This window comes from Trachypithecus francoisi, unplaced genomic scaffold, assembly GCF_009764315.1.
Source record: "Trachypithecus francoisi isolate TF-2019V2 unplaced genomic scaffold, Tfra_2.0 Lachesis_group12, whole genome shotgun sequence".
Lineage (NCBI taxonomy): Eukaryota > Metazoa > Chordata > Mammalia > Primates > Cercopithecidae > Trachypithecus > Trachypithecus francoisi.
This window is the reverse complement of record NW_022681457.1, coordinates 21,951,631-21,973,885: the sequence shown is the minus strand read 5'-3', so window position 1 is coordinate 21,973,885 and position 22,255 is coordinate 21,951,631.

Here is a 22,255-nt window from a genome sequence, read left to right as displayed (position 1 = left end):
TTGTGACATCAAAAATATATATTATGGGGGGAAGTAAAAGTCTAGAGTTTTTGTATGTAACTAAAGGAAAGTTATATGTAAAACAGGCTTTATCACTATAAAATGTTTTATGTAAGCCTCATGGTAAACACAAAGGAAGAATCTATAGCAGATACACACAGAATAAAAAGAAAAGTATCACAATAAAGAAAAAAGATCTTTTCTTCCTCTTGGAATGAAGGATCTAAGGATCAACAAAACAAACCTTAAATAATTAAAAACTGGCAGTAGCTAGTCCTTATCTATCAATAATTATTTTGAATATCAATGGATTAAATTATCCTATAGAAAGATTAGTTAAATGGAATTAAAAAGTCAAGATTCAATAATATGGTGACTACAAAAAACCCACTTTAGCTTTAAGGACACATGTAGGCTGAAAATGAAGGGATGGAAGAAAGATACTCCATGGAAATGGAAACCAAGGAGAGTAGGAGTGGCTGTACTTATATCAGTTAAATAGGTTGTCATTCAAAAACTGTCACAAGAGACAAAAGAAAATCATTATTTAATAATAAAATGTTCAATTTATCAAGAGCACATAACAATTGCAAATATATGTGCAGCTAACTGTGGAGCATCTAAATATATAAAGCAAATATTAATGAAAATTAGGGGAGAAATAGCAACACAATAATAGTCGGGGACTTTAGTATTTCAATCCATTTTCAACAATGGATAGATCAATTAAATACAAAATTAATAAGGAAACACTGAAATTAGACTACACCTGAGACTAAATGGACCTAACAGATAAATACAAAACTTTCCATCCAATGGCATCAGAATACACATTCTTCTCTAGTGCACAATATCCAGGATGATATTTTGGGAATATTACTCTGTAAAAGCATTTGCAAAAAATATTTTCAAAAATATGATAGGCCAGAAAATAAGTCTTAACAAATTAAAGAAGATTGAAATAATATCAAATATTATTTTTGACCACAGTTGTATGAAATCAATAACAGGAGGAATGTTGGATAATTTGCACATATGTGGAAATTAACATACTTATGAACAACCAGTAGTTCAAAGGAGATACCAAAAGAGAAATTTAAAAATGTCTTGAGATAAATGACAATGGAAGCACAACATAACAAAATCTATGGAATGTAGAAAAAGCAATTTAAAGAGGGAAGTTTATGCAGCCAACAGACACATGAAAAATGATCATCATCATTGGCCATCAGAGAAATGTGAATCAAAACCACAATGAGATAGCATCTCACACCAGTTAGAATGGTGATCATTAAAAAGTCAGGGAACAACAGGTGCTGGAGAGGATGTGGAGAAATAGGAATGCTTTTACACTGTTGGTGGGACTGTAAACTAGTTCAATCATTGTGGAAGACAGTGTGGTGATTCCCTAAGGCTCTAGAACTAGAAATACCATTTGACCCAGCCATCCATTACTGGGCATATACCCAAAGGATTATAAATCATGCTGCTATAAAGACACATACACATGTATGTTTATTGTGGAACTATTCACAATAGCAAAGACTTGGAACCAACCCAAATGTCCATCAATGATAGACTGGATGAAGAAAATGTGGCATATATACACCATGGAATATTATGCAGCCATAAAAAAGGATGAGTTTGTGTCCTTTGTAGGGATATGGATGAAGCTGGAAACCATCATTCTGAGCAAACTATCGCAAGGACAGAAAACCAAACACTGCATGTTCTCATTCATAGGTGGGAACTGAACAATGAGAACACTTGGACATAGGGTGGGGAACATCACCCACCAGGGCCTGTCGTGGGATGGGGGGAGGGGGGATGGATAGCATTAGGAGACATACCTAATGTAAATGACGAGTTAACGGGTGCAGCACACATACATGGCACATGTTGTAACAAACCTGCATGTTGTGCACAAGTACCCTAGAACTTAAAGTATACTAACAAAAAATGTATAATTTATACCACAAAAAAATAAAATAAAGAGGGATGTTTATGGCAATAAATGCCTCTATTTAAAAAAATCAAAATACCAAGTAAATAGCCCACCATTGTGCCTCAAGAGACTAGAAAAAAGAATAAACTAAACTCAAAGTTAGAAGAAAAGACATGATAAAGATCAGAACAGAAATAAATCAAATAGGGAGTATAAAAATCATAGAAAAAAATAAATAAAACTGCATTAGGTTTCTTCTTTTGAAAAAATAAACAAAATCAACAAATTCTTACCTAGACTAAAAATAAAAGAAGAAAAGACTCAGAAATATAAAATCAGAAATAAAATTAGAGATATTAAAACAGATGCCTCAAACAGAAAGGGTCACAAGGGACTATTATGACCCATTGTGTAGCAACACATTTAGTAAACTAGAAGAACTGGATAAATTCCTAGAAAAATACAAGCTACCAAGGTTGAATCAGGTAGAAATAGGAAAGCCTGAACAGACCAATAACAAACAAAATGATTGAAATAGTAATTGAACATTTCCCAACAAGTAAAAGCTCAGGACCAGATGACTTTACAGTTGAATTCTACTGAACTTTCAAAGAAATGTTAATACCAACACAACTGAGACTTTAAAAATAAAATAGAGCTGGAAAGAATATTTTATAACACATTTTATGACATCAACATCACCTTGATTCTCAAATCGGATAAAGACACCCCCAAAACTAAAACTGTATATCAATATATCTGATAATAATTGATGCAAACATTTCCAATAAAATATTAGCAAATCAAATTAAACAGTACATCAAAAGGATTATAAATCATCATCAAATGAGATTTATTCCTAGCATTCAAAGCTGGTTTAACATATGCAAACCAATGAATGCAAGATATCACATTAACAGAGTGAAAGACAAAAACCACATGATCATATCAGTTGATGCAAAGAAAAAAAAAACCATTGGACAAAAGTTCAACATCCTTTTTAGACAAAAACTCTTAACAGTTTAGGATAGAAAGAAAGTTCCTCAACATAATAGAGCCCATTAAAATAATAATAATAGTGAAAAAGTAAACCTCACAGCTAACATCATAATCAACAGGGAAAAACTTAAAATTCTTCCTCTACGATCTGATACAAGGCAAGGATACTCATTCTCACACTTTTAGTTGGCATAGTACCAGAAGTACTATTAAGTACAATTAGATAAGAAAAATATAAGTATCCAAATCACAAAGGAAGAAGTAAAATTATCTCTATTTGCAGATGTCATGATTCTATATGTAGAAAACCCAAAAGACTCCACCAAAACACTGTTAGATCTAATACATGAATTTAGTAAAGTTGCAAGATATAAAATAAACAAACCTGTATCATTTCTGTACATAAATAATGAACTGCTGAAAAACAAACTGAGAAAACAATTCATTTACAATAGCATAAAAAAGTACTTAGGAATAAATTTAGCCAAGGAGGTGAAAGACCTATGCACTGAAAAGTATAAAAAATGAGAAAAAGCAATTTAAAAAGACACAAATAAAAGAAAAAATATTCCATACTTATGAATCAAAAGAATTAATATTATTAATGTGAATGCTACATAAAGCAACTTACATATTCAATGCAGTTCTTAACAAAATCTCAATAGCATTCTTTACCAAAGTTGAAAAAACAATCCTAAAATGTGTATGAAATTATAAAAGACCCCAAATAGCCAAAACAATTCTGAGAAAAAAAGTAAACAGCAACCAATTTTAGAGGCATCACACTTCCAGATTTAAAATTATGTAACAAAGGTGTCATAATAAAACAGTTTGGTAGTGGCATAAAAACAGACATGTTACAGAATACAGAGCATAGTAATAAATACAAATATATTTGGTCAACTGACTTTTAACAAGGGTACCAAAAAGACACAGTGAGGAAAGGATAGTCTCTTCTATAAGTGATGCTGGAATTACTGGGTTTCCATATGCAAAATAAATGAAATTTGACCCTTATACCACACACAAATATTAATTCAAAAGGGATGAAAGAAATACATGTAAGTACTGAAATTATAAAACTACTAGAAGAAGCTAGGTACAGTGACTCATGCCTATAATACCAGCACTTTTGGGGACTGAGACAGGAGGATCTCTTGACACTTGGAGGTGGAGGCTGCAGTGAGCTGTCATCACACCACTACATGCCAGCTTGGGCAAAAGAGTAAGAGCTTGACTCAAAAAAATAAAAAATAGGGGGGAAATAAACAGGGAAAAAGGTCCTTGACATTGGCCTTGGCAATGATTCTTGGCTATTGTACCAAAAGCTCAGGCTGCAATAGCAAAAAATAAGTAAATGAGACCATATCCAATCAAAAATCATCTGCACAGCAAGAAAAGCAAGCCACAAAATAAAAAGGAAACCTGAAGATTGTAAAAAAAAATTGTAAACTGTATAGCAGATAAGAGGTTAATGTCCAAGATTTATAAAGAACTCATAATTTAATAACAAAAAGCCCCCAATTTAAAAATGGCCAAATGACTTTAATAGGCATTTCTCCAAATATGACATAGAAATAATCAATAAGTACATGAAAATGTGCTCAACATCATTAGTCTTCAGGGAAACACATATCAAAACTGCTCTGATATACCACCTCACACCTGTTAGGGTAGCTATTACCAGAATGACAAGAGACAACAAGTGTTGACAAGGATGTGGAGAAAGGGAACCCATGTACACTGTTGATGGAAATGCAGATTAGTGCAGCCATAAAGACAAACAGTATGGAAGTTCCTAAAAAATACCAAATTGAACTACCATATGACCCAGCAACACCTCTTCAAGTTGCATACCCAAAAGAAATGAAACCACTACCTCGTAAAGATGTCTTCACTCCCATGTTCATTCCAGAATTATTCACAATAGCTAAGATATGGAAACAATATAGATGTCCATCGATGGATGAAAGTTTGCAGAAACTGTGGTATAGATATACAATGGAATATTATTCAGCCTTAAAAAAGAAAGAGATCCTTCCACTTGACACAACACAGAAGGATCTTAGAAAGACATTCTAAGTGAAATTAGCCAGACATAGAAAAAGGAACACATATTGCATGATCTCACTTATATGTGAAATTTAAAAAAGTCTTATATAGAGAGATAGTGAATAAAACAATGATTACCATGATTGGGATGGCAGGGGAGAAATGGGAAGATGTAGGTCAAAGGATACAAAGTATCAACTATGTAAGATGAACAAATCAAAAGATCTAGAGTAAAGCATGAGGGACTATAGTTAATAATAGTGTACTATATTTAGTATTTTTGCTAAATGAGTAGATTATAGGGGCTCTTGCCATGAGACAATGGGGTTTGGGGCAATGGGTAACTATGTGAGATAAAGAATACATTAATTTGATTCACCATAGTAGTCATTTTACCATATATGTATGCATCTTATGTTGTGTAACTTAAATATACACAATAAAACGCATTTTTTAAAAGTGCAGAAAATGCTAGAGCATTTAAAAGGATAAAGACATCACTTCCAGCTGAAGGCAGGAGGATCATAACAATGAGGAAGTAGCACTGGAGAGCCTTGAAACCTAAAAGATGCTATTTCCAGTAAGGGAAAACATGATGAGCAATGGCAGGGGGAGGGAAAGGATAAGAAGTCAGATCACAAAAAGGAAATATAATGCCTGAAAATAGGGTTTGAGAATTTAAATGTTGGGAGATAATTTAATGTCCAGCTATGGTCTTTTAACTTATTTTCATAGACATCAAATAGCTTTCACAGTTTGAGCAGCCATACCAATGGGATCAGAGTGACGCTTTGAGAGGAATGGTTTCTGTGTTCAGGCTTCCTGTCTGAGGGTGACTGACATCAGGCATGACCTCACTATTGACAGTCTCAACAGGATAATCCTATCTTGTATACAATACATCAGCCCCCAGATTCATATGTGATACTCCCATAGTTACAGGGAGTCATTCCTTACATCACTGCTAGTACAAAGATTACTTTGGGGTCAGTTCTTATCCAAGCAGTTTATCAAGCCAGGGTCGCAGGCATCCATTGCAGGAGGAAACAGTAGCTCAGGAACTTCCTTAAATTTACCACTGGATTTATTTCCAATTCCTTTGTAATCTCTTCCTTAGAGCAGTAAATTCTGACCTCAGGGATTTGCATTTAATTCCAGTATTTGGATTGTGAGAGCTTTTAATACCTTTGGACTTGGCTATTGCAGGGAACAAAATGCATCCCCATTAATCAGAACTAGACTGAGTCATGTTACACAAACCACAGATTTCTACAAGAAAATTAAAAAGCAGTATCATTTCATTTCTGCTAAGTGTTTTCTTAAGATTCAGGGGGAAAACTGGGACCCTCTATATTGTATCCAGTGATGCTGCCAAAAATATATCACCTGGAGACATGGCAAATGAATGTATAAATAGGAATTGCTCAGAAGGGGTTAGTCATAAATTACTGTGTGAACTGGAACCCAGGTTTCTTTTTTTGTGTGTTGCTTAAAATGTAAAACATTATTGGTGACTTCTAGAAAAACAATTTGATTTTTGTACAGTTGCTTTAGAAGGTTGTGGAAAAATAGGGAAGCATAATTTCCCTAGTGGAACCAAAGGCAAGATATAAGATTTTCTGCTGACTCTAGGATCATATAAACTACTTTGAATAGTGGAATGGAGTTTGCTAAAGAACTACAATGGTGTGATTTCTGGAATTGTGAGTTTTCATCTTAAACATTTAAAAATCTGGAGTATGGTGATGGACTGGCTTTGGGTCAAAAATGCACACTATAGTAAATTGCGTTGATGTGGCAGCAAAAATTATGTGACTTTTCTGTTGGGGTCCTGTAATTCTTCCATAGTACTTACTTCTAGAAAACTTTTCTCTGTGTTTTTAAAAAAACTGCTTTATAATGTCCTAAGTTATGTCTGAACCTTTTTTTCTTAAAAAAAAAAATAGTTTCTGTTTGTTAAAGATATTAAGCTCAAAACTGGAGGACTGTGGCAAAAAGACATGAAGATCTTCATAGACGAAAGTGCTAAGCATTTTGATAAAAATGCAGATGTTGTTAATGCTAAATAGGTGTTCTAAAATTTTTTTTTACAGATATTTCTATTATGCCAGTTATGATTTTGGTTAAAAGTAGTACCTTTCCTTTTATTTAAGAGCACAGTAGTTGAGATTGCTTCTTTTATTTTGAGAAAGCCTATAAAGAGATTTGGAAGGTAGCAAATTACTTCAATCACCAACCCCAATACTAATTCCTTAGGAGTCAGCCAGGAGGAATTAGCCGAAAAGGCCTGAGAGGTTGAATATATTTCCAAAATGTTATAACTTCTCAATGGCCCGTGTTTTTGAATTAGTTTTTGCTACATTATTTGTTTTCATGATTTTATTCTGCTGGCCATCTGGTCTGGGCTCAGCTGGATGGTTCTTCTGCACGTCCTATCTAGACTCACTCATGTGGTACAGTCAGTTAGAGGACTGATTGATGCTCCTTGGTCTCAGATGGCCTCAATCACCTATTTGGAGTTTGGATAGGGTGACAGGGGCAACTGAACCACATATTTCTAACATCTGATAGGCAGTTGTGGCTTTTTCTCTTCATGGTGACTGGGTTCCAAAAACAGCAAGAGAGGGCAAACTCCAGTGTGCAAGCTCTTTTTAAAGCTTCTGCTTTTATTATGTTGCTGATGTTCTATTGGACAAAACAAATCACATGAACAAGCCCAGATACAAGGGTTGGTTGGAAAAATAGATCCCAAACAATGTAGATTAGCTTTGGGTTTTATAGATTTGCTGAAAATAATATTAGCAATCTCAGCTCATGGATTTTTGAAAGAAGCAGTTGCAAAATATTGTGGTGCCCGTGTGGTGTGTTTGTGCATGTGTGTGTGTTTTAGTCAATCAACCATATCAAACTTTTCTTTAATGATATGAGCCCAGTGGTGGATAAATGTTGTAGCTCTTTTACTTACTAGTTGTGTGACTTTGGGAAAGTTTCTTAGCCTCTCTGTACCCATTTTCTCATTGCTTCATGGGACTAAAAATAGTATTAAAGGATTAAATGTGTTAACAATGGTAAGGCTTGGAATAATGCTTGGAACACAGTGTACACTCAATAAATATTAGCTATTACTGATTTTGGTCCTTTCCCTCTGTATTATTTTCATATTATTGCTGTAACAAATGACCACAGACTTGGCTTAACACAGCACAAATATATGATCTTACTGTTCTCAAGGTCACTGGGTGACCTCTGGGTCTTCCTGGGCTAAAATAATGTATCAGCAGAACTGGGCTGGCTTATTTCCTTGCCTTTTTAAACTTTGTTCATCTTCAAAGTAATTAATGTCCGGTGGAGTCTTTCTCATATCACATCACTCTGATCTCTGCTCTGTCATGATATCTGCTTCTCTGACTCTAACTCTCCAGTCACCCTCTTTCACGTATAAGGCACTTTGTGCTTATATTGGGTCCACCTGAATAATTCCAAGCTAATCTTTGCATTTCAAGATCCTTAATTTAATCCCATCTGCAAAGTCCCTTTTTCTGTGTAAAGTAACATATTCACAGGTTCTGGAGATTAGAACGTGGACATCTTTGGGTAACCATTACTTTACCTATTCTGAACTTGAATTATTCATTACAAAAATAAGCATGTTGGAAATGCTTCGCTTAACCATAGCTCTTTCAGGAAAGATTCTAGTACCAATAAAGAAATTCCATCCTCTACAATATTTAGAGCATGTCTTTCCACTCTATACTGACAGAAAGAAGAATAAATATTTTGAATGATGAGATAAAAATTATGATTCACTATGTGTCAGAGTGTCAGAGAAAATGCTATATATTCACCAAATCTCATTTATTTTTCTTCTGGCATTTAGCTATATTATAACTACACATTCTTGCCTTTCAGTGTTGTCTTGAGACAAATCCTCACCAATGAAATGAGAGTGGCAGAGATCTATGTCACATCTGGAGTGAGGCAGTTAACAGTAGGTATGGCTTTCACGTGGCAATTTCCCTGTTAGGTGGTTGCATAGAGGGGATTTGCCAGAGGACTCTGAGGCCCTAGGGATGACCAAAACACAAATTAGAAGAATGCTGGGTCCCTAAGTGCCTGTGTGGTGCAGAGCCCCACCTTCCGGCTGCTGAGACACTGAGAGTTGAAGTCGCTTCCATCAGCAGCTGGCCTACCATGACTAGTTACCCAAACACTGATGTGCAGATAGACTCTCCATCCTCAGCTCTGTACCCTTAGTGAAAGGGGTTAGAGTTTGTGCTCCATCTTGGCCGCATTAGTGTTTTCCTTACTCCTGTACTGCAAGAAGAGACTTTAGATAGTTCGATAGACTATAATTTGGATTAGGGAATACTAGAAAAGGGTGATGGCTACTGATCTTCGCATGCTTCTGGCCAGAATAATTTTCACAGTATTACAGAATTTAAGGAGCCACAAGGTCTCCTAATAATCATCTCATCTTGTCTCTACCAAACAGATGGGGGAACTTAGGGCCATACGGTTTCAGGGGTTTTCTAAATTATTCTAGTGAAACTCAGCAATAGAACAGGGACTTGAATCAAATGCAGCATTGAGCTTGGTACTCAGCATAGTGCTTGGTGTACCAGGGGATCTGTGAGATGTTGTTAAATGAATGATTGAATGATGTACTCATCCTTCAATATCCAGCGCAATGCTACATTCACCATGGAATCTTTATGAAAAGCTACCATTTCAAATTAATCTCTCCATCTTCTCTCTTCCTGAAAGATGATATCGATTCTCTATATAGCATTTTATAAAATCTGCCTGAAATATTAATTTGTATGCATCTATCTGGCCCTGGGGGACAAATAGGTTTTATTTCATTTGCCAAATTAGATTGATTGGTGGTAATGCCTGTATCACAGTATTAAAACAGAGTGTGAGATTTTGTCCAGCTCAGTGGAAAAGAATGTCATAAGTGAGAAGGAATGTCTGCCATGGAAAAATGATTAGAATATATAGAACATGTGATGTGTGTTTACCAATCACAGTCTATTGTTTATTAGAATAAAAACTTCTTTAGGACAGAGACAATATGGCTTTTTCTTTCTTATAGTCTACATGGTGCTAAGAAGAGTATCTTGTAAATAATAGATGCTCAAAAATATTCGTTGAATTAGACTGAAATTAAATTCACATGAATCTGAATCTGTAAGTCTTTTAAAACTGGAAACTTCCATCTACTCCTTATCCACTTATTCTCATTCCTCTATCTATAGTCATGTGTCACTTAACAATGGAGATATATTCTGAGAAATGCATCACTGGGCAATTTCATCATTATGCCAACTTCACTGAGTGTACTTACACAAACCTAGACAGTAAAGCCTACTACATACCTAGGCTATAAAGGATAGCCTATTGCTCTTGGGCAATAAACTCGTAGAGTATGTCAGTATACTGAATACTGCAGGCAATTGTAACACAATGATAAGTGTTTGTGTATCTAAACATATGTAAACATAGGAAAAACACAGCAAAAATATAAAGGGTGATGGTACACATGTATAGGACATTTAATATGAATGAAGTTTGCAGGACTGGAGGTTATTCTGGGTGAGTCAGTGAGTGAGTGGTAAGTGAATGCGAAGGTGTAGGACATTACTGTACATTTCTGTAGACTTTATGAATACTGTACATTTGGGCTACACAACATTTATAAATAAATACATTTCTTTCTTCAGTAATAAATTAACCTTAGCTTACTGTAACATTTTTACTTTCAAAATTTTACTTTTTTAAACTTTTATTTTTATTATACTTTAAGTTCTAGGGTACATGTGCACAACGTGTAGGTTTGTTACATATGTATACATGTGCCATGTTGGTGTGCTGCACCCATTAACTTGTCATTTACATTAGGTATATCTCCTAATACTATCCCTCCCCCCTACCCCTTCCCCACAATAGGACCCAGTGTGTGATGCTCCCCTTCCTGTGTCCAAGTGATCTCATTGTTCAATTCCCACCTATGAGTGAGAACATGTGGTGTTTGGTTTTCTGTTCTTGTGATAGTTTGCTGAGAATGATGGTTTCCAGCTTCATCCATGTCCCTACAAAGGACACAAACTCATCCTTTTTTATGGCTGCATAGTATTCCATGGTGTATATGTGCCACATTTTCTTCATCCAGTCTGTCACTGATGGACATTTGGGTTGATTCCAAGTCTTTGCTATTGTGAATAGTTCCACAATAAACATACATGTGTATGTGTCTTTATAGCAGCATGACTTATAATCCTTTGGGTATATCCCCAGTAATGGGATGGCTAGGTCAAATGGTATTTCTAGTTCTAGATCCTTGAGGAATCACCACACTGTTTTCCACAATGGTTGAACTAGTTTACAGTCCCACTAACAGTGTAAAAGTGTTCCTATTTCTCCACATCCTCTCCAGCACCTGTTGTTTCCTGATTTTTTAATGATTGCTATTCTAACTGGTGTGAGATGGTATCTCATTGTGGTTTTGATTTGCATTTCTCTGATGGTGAGTGATGATGAGCATTTTTTCATGTGTCTGTTGGCTGTATGAATGTCTTCTTTTGAGAAGTGTCTGTTCATATCCTTTGCCCACTTTTTGATGGGGTTGTTTGTTTTTTTCTTGTAAATTTGATTGAGTTCTTTATAGGTTCTGGATATTAGTCCTTTGTCAGATGAGTAGATTGCAAAAATTTTCTCCCATTCTGTAGGTTGCCTGTTCACTCTGATGGTAGTTTCTTTTGCTGTGCAGAAGCTCTTTAGTTTAATTCGATACCTTTTGGCTTTTGTTGCCATTGCTTTTGGTGTTTTAGACATGAAGTCCTTGCCTATGCCTATGTCCTGAATGGTATTAACTAGGTTTTCTTCTAGGGTTTTTATGGTATTAGGTCTAACATTTAAGTCTCTAATCCATCTTGAATTAATTTTCGTATAAGGAGTAAGGAAAGGATCCAGTTTCAGCTTTCTACTTATGGCTAGCCAATTTTCCCAGCACCATTTATTAAATAGGGAATCCTTTCCCCATTTCTTGTTTTTGTCAGGTTTGTCAAAGGTCAGATGGCTGTAGATGTGTGGTATTATTCCTGAAGACTCTGTTCTGTCCCATTGGTCTATATCTCTGCTTTGGTAGCAGTACCATGCTGTTTTGGTTACTGTAGCCTTGTAGTATAGTTTGAAGTCAGATAGCCTGATGCCTCCAGCTTTGTTCTTTTGGCTTAGGATTGTCTTGGCAATGCGGGGTCTTTTTTGATTCCACATGAACTTTAAAGTAGGTTTTTCCAATTCTGTGAAGAAAGTCTTTGGTAGCTTAATGGGGATGGCATTGAACCTATAAATTACCTTGGGCAGTATGGCCATTTTCACAATATTGATTCTTCCTATCCATGAGCATGGTATGTTCTTCCATTTGTTTGTGTCCTCTTTTATTTCACTGAGCAGTGGTTTGTAGTTCTCCTTGAAGAGGTCCTTAACATCCCTTGTAAGTTGGATTCCTAGGTATTTTATTCTCTTTGAAGCTATTGTGAATGGCAGTTCATTCATGATTTGGCTTTCTGTTTATCTGTTACTGGTGTATAAGAATGCTTGTGATTTTTGCACATTGATTTTGTATCCTCAGACTTTGCTGAAGTTGCTTATCAGCTTAAGGAGATTTTGGACTGAGATGATGGGGTTTTCTAAATATACAATCATGTCATCTGCAAACAGGGATAATTTTACTTATTCTTTTTCTAACTGAATACCCTTTTTTTCTTTCTCTTGCCTGATTGCCCTAGCCAGAACTTCCAACACTATGTTGAATAGGAGTGGTGAGAGAGGGCATCCCTGTCTTGTGCCAGTTTTCAAAGGGAATGCTTCCAGTTTTTGTCCATTCAGTATGATATTGGCTGTGGTTTGTCATAAATAGCTCTTATTATTTTGAGATACGTTCCATCAATACTAAATTTATTGAGCGTTTTTAGCATGAAGGGCTGTTGAATTTCGTTGAAGGCCTTTTCTGCATCTATTGAATAATCATGTGGTTTTTGTCTTTGGTTCTGTTTATATGCTGGATTATGTTTATTGATTTGCGTATGTTGAACCAGCCTTGCATCCCAGGATGAAGCCCACTTGATCATGGTGGATAAGCATTTTGATGTGCTGCTGGATTTGGTTTGCCAGTATTTTATTGAGGATTTTTGCATTGGTGTTCATCAGGGATATTGGTTTAAAATTCTCTTTTTTTGTTGTACCTCTGTCAGGCTTTGGTATCAGGATGTCGTTGGCCTCGTAAAATGAGTTAGGGAAGATTCCCTCTTTTTCTATTGATTGAAATAGTTTCAGAAGGAATGGTACCAACTCCTCCTTGTACCTCTAGTAGAATTCGGCTGTGAATCCATCTGGTCCTGGACTTTTTTTGGTTGGTAGGCTATTAATTATTGCCTCAATTTCAGAGCCTGCTATTGGTCTATTCAGGGATTCAATTTCTTCCTGGTTTAGTCTTGGGAGAGTATAAGTGTCCAGGAAATTATCCATTTCTTCTAGGTTTTCTAGTCTATTTGCATAGAGGTGTTTATAGTATTCTCTGATGGTAGTTTGTATTTCTGTGGGGTCAGTGGTGATATCCCCTTTATCATTTTTTTATTGCGTCTATTTGATTCTTCTCTCTTTTCTTCTTTATTAGTCTTGTTAGCGGTCTATCAATTTTGTTGATCTTATCTCTTTTGTAATAACACTTAGTTTAAAACACAAACACATTATACAGCTTTACAAAAATATTTTCTTTGTTTATATCCTTATTCTACAAGGCTGTTTTTCTATTTATCAATTATTTATTTTTACTTTTTAAAGTTTTTCGTTAAGAAAAAAAGACACAAACGCGCACATTACCCTATGCCTACATAGGGTCAGGATCACCAATATCACTAACTTCTTCCCTCAAATCTTGCCTCACTGCAAGGTCTTCAGGGACAATGGCACACATGGAGCCGTCATCTTCTATGACAGCAATGCCTTCTTCTGGAATACCTCCTGAAGGACCTGCCTGAGGCTAGTTTACAGCTAACATTTTAATTATAAGTAGAAGGAATACATTCTAAAATAAACATAAAAAGAATAGTATAGCAAATACATAAACCAGAAACACTGTCATTTATTATCATTACCAAGTATTATGTACTGCACATAACTGTATGTGCTATACTTTTATGTGACTGAAGGCACAGTAGGTTTGTTTACACCAGCATCACTACAAACATGTAAGTAATGTGTTATATGCTCCAACATTATGACAGCTACAGTGTCACTAGGCAATAGGAAATTTCTAGCTTCATTATACTCTTATGGGATTCCTTTCATGTGCATGGCCTGTCATTGCCCAAACCCTCATTATGTGGCACGTGGTAATATATTCAAATTTTTTTTTTGAGGAGTTCTCTGAATCTCTGTGGTTAGTTTACATGTAACAATGAATCTCTTAGAACTATTTACTTCAAAATATGTATTGATTCTCCCTTTTCTGGTCTTTATATTATATAAAGGTATTCACATTAGTATATCCCTTCTGCAAGAGTATAATAGAAATAGTGCCCTGGAGGATTATCATAGTGTGCCAGTCAGAAACTCTGCCTACCAAATGATAGCAAATCCACTGACAAACACACTGAATTGAAATTGTATCTTAAACACAAAGAAAGAAGAAAAGAAAAATAAAAAGGAAACAAAAGTGAAGAAAAGAAAAAGAAAGAGGTAGGTATGAAAGGGAAGGTGAAAATATCAACTAATGTTGCTTTAAACAGAAATGGAGAAACACTTTCAAATACCACCATGAACAAAATCTGGGCAACTAGCCACATGTACTATGTGATATAATGCTAAAAAATCAGGAGAGTTGAGCCTATACCCCAATATTAAATTTACATGCTTTCTTGAGGAAATGTCAATTATTGCTAACTCATTATTTTACAAGGGAAGGAACTGATTGTAGGCCCAGGGCTGAGGAGGAAATATGCTTTAATAATACAAAGCATATATTGTCTCTTCACTTAAAAGCAAGAGTAGAGGAAGCTGGACTGTATTATCTGGGGTCTGTTTCAAACAGCATTAAGCACTGAGATTTAACTCTTATATCTGCCTTTGAAGGTTGTCTCCCTATGCCCATTTTTGTAATCCACATTTGGTCTTGAAGGCATTTGAGAAAATGACCTGGTGGGTTCAGCCCTCATCTGCAACAGCCAGTTGCACACCTCAGCCTCTTGAAAAGGACTAAAGATATGGGTCAAAGTCAAAGAAAAAAATCCTGCCTTTCTAGTAAGGGTGGAAGTGTGTGTGTGTGTGTGTGTGTGTGTGTGTTTGTGTGTGTGTGTGTGTGTTAGGGAGTAGTGATAATAAATTGCCGATTAAAAATCAGTCTTTTGCTTTAGGGTGCATTTTCTACCCATTTGTCCCATGAGAGCCCAAGGGTCAAGGCAGAAAAAAATGGGCTAAATCTTAGGCTAGAGCCAAGAATGTCTTTAATTCTCATATATTCAGCTTAAGTGACAAGCGCAGGTTTTGTAGGCCAAAGCCCTATAGTAATAAACAAGTCAAATTTCACTGGGGGATTCTGGACCGTATTACATCTCTTTCAGGTGTCTTTAGTGCTGGCACTAAGTATTTGGGGATTCATGGCTTTGGAGTCTTAGTCAGGTGGCTTTCTGATTCATCACAAGCAACAAAGGTATTTTCTTAATTCATTTCAGAGAATGATCCTGAAGCACTTCCTCTTTGGCAGGCACACAGTACATGGCCTGGGATATAAAGATAAGTAAGGGTCAATCCGCGCCCTTGAAACGTTAAAACTTACAGCAGACACAGACACATAAATCATAAAGATGTAGCGTGAAGAGTGCTATAAGAGATGAATATATAAATTTCTCTGGAAACATAGATGAGAAAGCAATTAATTCTGTCTAGGAGGAAAGTTATAATTTCCAGGAAAATGAATCAGAATGAATGAAGATAAGGGAGTGAGAATCCAGGGGGTCTAAAGGCATGGAGAAGGCCTGCATGTGCGGGTCGCATACCTAAGGCCAGATGGTGTGGGGACAGAGGTTGGCCAAAAATTAAAAAGAAATAAGTAGTTAAGCAAGCCAGATTGGTATGCATTGTATGGGAGTATCTTTTTTTTAATTCTGCAGTTTTGGCTGGGTTGTTTGCCCCAGAGCACTTTGCCATTAACTATGGAAGTTTTGGAAATGTTTTACATAGGAAATAACATGTCCAAATCTAATTTACTATTATTTTTTTAATTTCACAAGGTTTTTTAAAAATTTTTTTAATTTTTTTTTTTTTTTTTTTTTTTTTGTAGAGACAAGTTCTTGCTATGTTGCCAGGGCTGGTCTTAAACTCTTGGCTTCAAGGGATTCTCCTGTCTCAGCCTCTCAACGCCTTGGCATTACAGGTGTGAGCCATGGCAACTGCCTGAAATCTATATTTTTGAAAGACAATATTGGTGGCATAGTTGGCATGTACTGCAAGATCACTTAAAAGACTTGCACTAAGGCCGGGCATTATGGCTCATGCCTGAAATCTCAGCACTTTGGGAGGCCGAGGCGGGTGGATCATGAGGTCAGGAGTTCGAGACCAGACTGGCCAATATGGTAGAACCCCGTCTCTACTAAAAATACAAAAAGTAGCAGGGTGTGGTGGCACCTGCCTGTAGTCCCAGCTGCTTAGGAGGCTGAGGCAGGAGAATCTCTTGAACCTGGGAGGTGGAGGTTGCAGTGAGCCGTGATTGTGCCACTGCACTCCAGCCTGGGTGACAGAGTGAGACATAAGATGAAGAAGACCTGGATAAGGGAAATAATCATGGGCCGCAAGAAGGAGGATGATGTTATAGAAATGTCAGTGGTATCATTGCAAAGATTTGGTGATTGATTAGCTGTGAGAAAGAAAATATCAAGAACGACTCTGAGATTTGTAATGTGGGCAGTTGGGTGGATGGCGATAATGCAAACCACATAGAAAAGGAAGACAAATAAGCAAAGTCTAGGGAAGAAGATGATGGTTTTGTACGTTTTAATTTGATGAGCTTTTGTGTACCTTCTTACCAGAAATATTGGGAAAGCCACAGGAAGTGGGAAATGTGGAAACAGGTTGGGACTTGGAATGTAGATTTCACACATAGGTGGTCAGCAAAGAGGAGGGCTTTTAAAGGACAGGGTGATGGAATCCAGCAGAGAGAGAATGTAGAATGAGAAGAAAGTTTGGAGCAGAACTCTCAGAGACTCAGTCATTCAAGGGTGAACATTCTTCCTCTGTATCTTTTACAATCTCTTCTCTCAGCTTATGACTTTAACCTCGATTTCCTGCATCTCTTCATTGAGTTGACATATATTGTGAATTTCATCCAATATTTTATTTCAATAAATGTTACAGCTATTTAAAAAAATTCTGTAAAAAAACTATTTCCTTGCCTTCTGCCAATTAAAAATCAGTCTTTCCCATAGTGGACTCTTCTGCAGCAGATTTGGAACAGGACATAAATTGAGCCATGATTTCTACACAGGCAATTTAAGTGGGCCATATCCACAGGCAATACTGTTAAAAATATGCAATTTGTGCCAGGTACAAAGCAGTGCACAGTGTGAACATACAAACCTAGATTCATTAGTGTGCTGAACATGAAATCCCTCCATCAAACAGCACTGCCATCTGCTCAAAGGTAACTTTCCTGCAAACCCACCCCAGTACTAGAGAATCATGGAAACGTAGGCAGTTGCTGGGCTGTCTTTTCCTAGACAAAAGACTGATTCTTAGTATTGCCAAAAGGAGAGGCTGCCCTGCAGCAGATTGCTGTGGTTTCAAGTGCCCCGTTCATCCAGATATCAGGAAACATCATGGGCCTGTGGGGAACTTGAAGAAATGGAAGTATCCACAGTTGAGAAGAAGATCCTTCTTTAGGAGGGAGGTGTCCTCTGAGAATTCCACATCAGTAAAACGGAAGCACAGAAAACACCTGTCGTAGCTTAATGTCTCATTATAAACATCTCGCAAGAGGCCAGAGTACATACCCCATGTCGCTATGCCACGGGGCCTTCACCCTGATTTAAAATGTCTTATGATTTGGAGGTCTGAAAGAAGCCAACACTCATTTGGAAATGGATGGGATATTTTGAAGAACAGCCAAATACTGAATCCAAAGCAAGCAAATATCCACCCCTTCCTAATGGTGCTGGATGGGGCACAGAGGCAGGAGAGCTGTGCAATGGTATTTCATGTGCTCTTGCCAAAAGCCAGAGGCTTTTTTTCCTCATTTATTTTAAATCATCCTCTCCAAACTCACCTCATAGTTCAGATTGCCAAAGCCCTTAAGTTCTAGTGGTCTGCTTTCCTTTTCTCACACCCTTCTAAAACATATTGTGGTGTTTGATCTCATGCCAAAGATTGACCACTGGGGAAATATGGAAATGGAACCACTCAGTATTTTATAACCAGAAGGAGGGGAGGCGGCATATGATTCTAACAGTGTTGGCTACCCAGACTATTGCAACTGGTTGTTTGAAACCTCTGTACTTCCAGAGAAGTGCATAGAAGTATAAAGGAAGAGGAATAAAGAAGCTTCTGGAAGTCCCACCCATAACCGTATCATCCTCAAGAAACCATTGTTGCTATTTAATCTTGCTGCCATTTTAATTTTTGTTTCTAATGGTGTTCATATGTGGTAATTATTTCCTTTATCATCTGTACATTTACCAAATATTTAAAACTAGAAAACAAAGTATTTGCATTTTATTCTCACAACAGTTAGATATTCCCATTATATAAATAATTTTATAAATTCAGAGAGGTTGGATGACCCACTTAATGTCACACAGCTAACGAATAATCAGGCTGGAATATGAACATAGGTTCCCTAGTTTCTTTCGCTACAAACACAGCTGTAAGATTTTTTTTTTTTTTCTGGAGTTGTTTACAGTGTTAAACAGCCTAAATTTCAAGCAGCATGTGAATGGACAATGCAGCCTGAACAAATTAGTATCCACAGGTGTGGAGATTCAGTAATAAAGCTCTGGTTTCCTTGTCCCCTGCAGACTTGGTTCCAGAATAGTGTTCCAGCTTTCTTAAAGGAGTTAATCCAGCTTGTTTAGACCCCCAATTTCCTATCAGTGGGTTGCTGAAAAGCTTTCCCTTGTGGGTTGTGATGCAAACTGAGTGCAAGATTCACACTTCATATTGAAAATAAGTAGAAAATAGCTAGTGGACTTTATGAAGAAAAGTGTATTGCCTTTGTTTTATGAGCTATAATTTGTAGAACCTTAATTTTAGATCTTGTTGAGTTTTTCAATCAATTGGTATGGTTGACCCGTGTTCGACAGTTTGATCTTTGCTGTTTGCTTGTTTGCTGAACGTTTGTTTTCTTGGATTTAATGCAAGATTAAAAATAAGCTTTAAAACCATAAAGATAATTTACTAATTTATTTTTCAAAAGTAAAAGTGCTTCCAGACCAAGATAGGATGTCCTGTTCCAAGTTCCAGTCAAGGCTACATTTTTTTTTGTAATTGAGTTATGACTCCACAATTGCTGTATTTTATGATGGGAAATTCAGAAATCACCCTCCCATATTATATATTATGAATATTTTTTTCATAAAAAAGTTAACTACCTACTTCCTCCCTGGAATATCACTGGGGTACTCATCATGTCTCATTAGAATTATTGAAAACCACTGATGAGACCATAAGCACTTCCAAAACCTTTTCCTGTTCTGGCTCAAAGTTTCTCCACTGAAGTTCTCAGTGGCAGCTAAAAATGTGCCTTTCATCATTCAGCACCTAATTTGTGTCTACCAGAAAAGGTTGTATCTCTTAACAACAAACTCTGTTTTGAACAGGATTTACTGAAAAAGAGATATAAAGGCACTTCACCTTTTTGCTTTCCTTTCATAATGAATCTATAACCCAGAAACATGAGTTCATTCAAATTCTGCTCCAGGTAAAATAATCAAACTTGTACCTATGGTTTATAACCATTTTTTCCCAGTTGTTAAACTTTCTCAATTTATGGCCAAGGTATAGCCCATAAATTCATATATAAATTACATAAATGAATTAATACTAAAGCTTAATTATTTCTCTAATTATAAAAAGAATATATTTTATTGTAAAATATTTAACAAATTTAGAAAAATAAAAAATTGCTAATAATCCTAGTCTCTATAAAAATCTGCTAATAGTTTGGTTTATTTGCTTCTAGTTTTTTATATGTGCTTGTGTGTAGGTATGTGCACATGTTCAGAATATAATACTGCATATCCATTTTTATATCTTGCTTTTTCACATAGAAGTATCGTGTAGGCATTTTAACCTGCATAAATTTAATTGCTGATGGCTTAATCGAGTACCTAATTCACTGAGGTATTTTCTCCTATTATTGAGTAAGTTGTTTTTGGACATTTAACTTAAATGATATTTTGTTAATTTAGAACTAAATAAAGGAACTATTGGCCACTTATGATCAGATTTGTTTATGTTAATGCAAAGAATATTCATTGGTTTAGCCAAATGTGAAAAACAGCCAATAAATATCAGAATCCTTTTGTTTTATGTTGTTTTGATCATTGTCCCTATTAGGAGACAATGGTTAAAAATTGGATTTGAAATGAAAACTGTCCTATATTCTGATCTTGGTTTAGATATTGGCCTTCAATATATTAGGAATTAGACCTTAAGCAGGTTATTAAAGTTCTTTATGCTTCTACAAAACGAAGTTCATGATAATACCGATTTGATAAAGGAATCGTGATGGTTAAATGAGATAATGCATGTAATGGGGCTTTTAATTAGGAATAAGGTACAAGAAACATACATACACGACACAAAACAGCATCACCAGTGTTAAGGTATGATGAGTATCAGGTCTTATGGGACATGGACAGAAAAATCACCTAACTCAGACAGGAAAGGCAGGGGCTAGGCTCAGATTAGGTAAAGCTACTTGATAAGTAAGTAGGAAGCATAGTTGGGAGTAAAAACGGAGTTAAGTGTTTCCAAAGGACCAAAGAGGAGCAAGAAACAATTTTATATGGGGAGGGCTTAGGAAAAGGAGCATGAGATAGGAGTGCAATAAAAACAGTTGCCCCAACCATGTTAAGATGAGAATAGGCAATTAGGACATAGAACGAGTGGGAAGCACCACAGACATTGATATCATCTATGAGGATCAAGACTCTAGATGACAGGATTAATAGCTATGTACAGTGCAGTTGATGGAACCACTATGATTTATAGTCATAGTTCCTATGGAAAAGTAGAGAAAAATTTTACCTATGTTTCTAAGAACCAATATAACTACTTTTATATTTTGATATTTTAGGGATACTTTCCTATACATGATTACTTTTATACTGTGTGATCATTTTGTGTACATAATTTTTTATCATTTTTCCTAAATTCATGTTACACTAGGAATATTTCCCAATATTCTTACCAATCTTTCAGAAATGTCATTTTAATAATTATATAATACTCCAATATAGAGATTTATCACAATGCATGTAACCTTTCTCCTGTTTTAACTTCTAAGTCTGTTACAGTTGTTTTCTATTGTTAATGTTAGAGTAATCACATTTTTCATTTTTATTCACTTTTTACCTTAAATCCTTAGGTTAGATACTAAGGAGCTAATGATTGTGTTAATGGGAAGGGTTGTACCCAATGCTTCTGGGGTCCGCTCCCTCTACCAGTGTCTCATTTTATTTGTGGCTGGAATGATCCATTCTAACAATTAGACTCATTTTACATTGACAGCATCTCACCTTAAGTGTACTGCCCAGCTTGATTTTCTTTAATCAACACTAAGAAGCTGGCAGGTGCTTTCTAGGGCTGTGCACACATGAAGTTCAGCAGTGTAGGGGATTGAGCATTCCTAAGAGCAACCCTTGACCAAAGGCTTGATGTTGGCTGATGTCATGATAAATGTCCCCATGACTTTTGGATAGAAAATTTAGGGTAGCATTTTGTATACTCCTTGGGAAATTCTAGCAAAGTTGATTCCCTATTTCTCACAGCGGGAATCTTGATATTGTATTTATAGTCTGGTTTTTCTTCTTTCCTTGTCTCACTCTTCCTAGTCCTTCATTTTTGTTCTAAGGAATGACTCTCCTGCACATATTTTCTTGTCAAACATGGAAAAACCATGCTAAGGCAGAGGGATCATAATACACATGTGCAAATCTTGCTTTTAAAGAGCTAATCATTCCTCATACATTTATTCTATTAAAATCT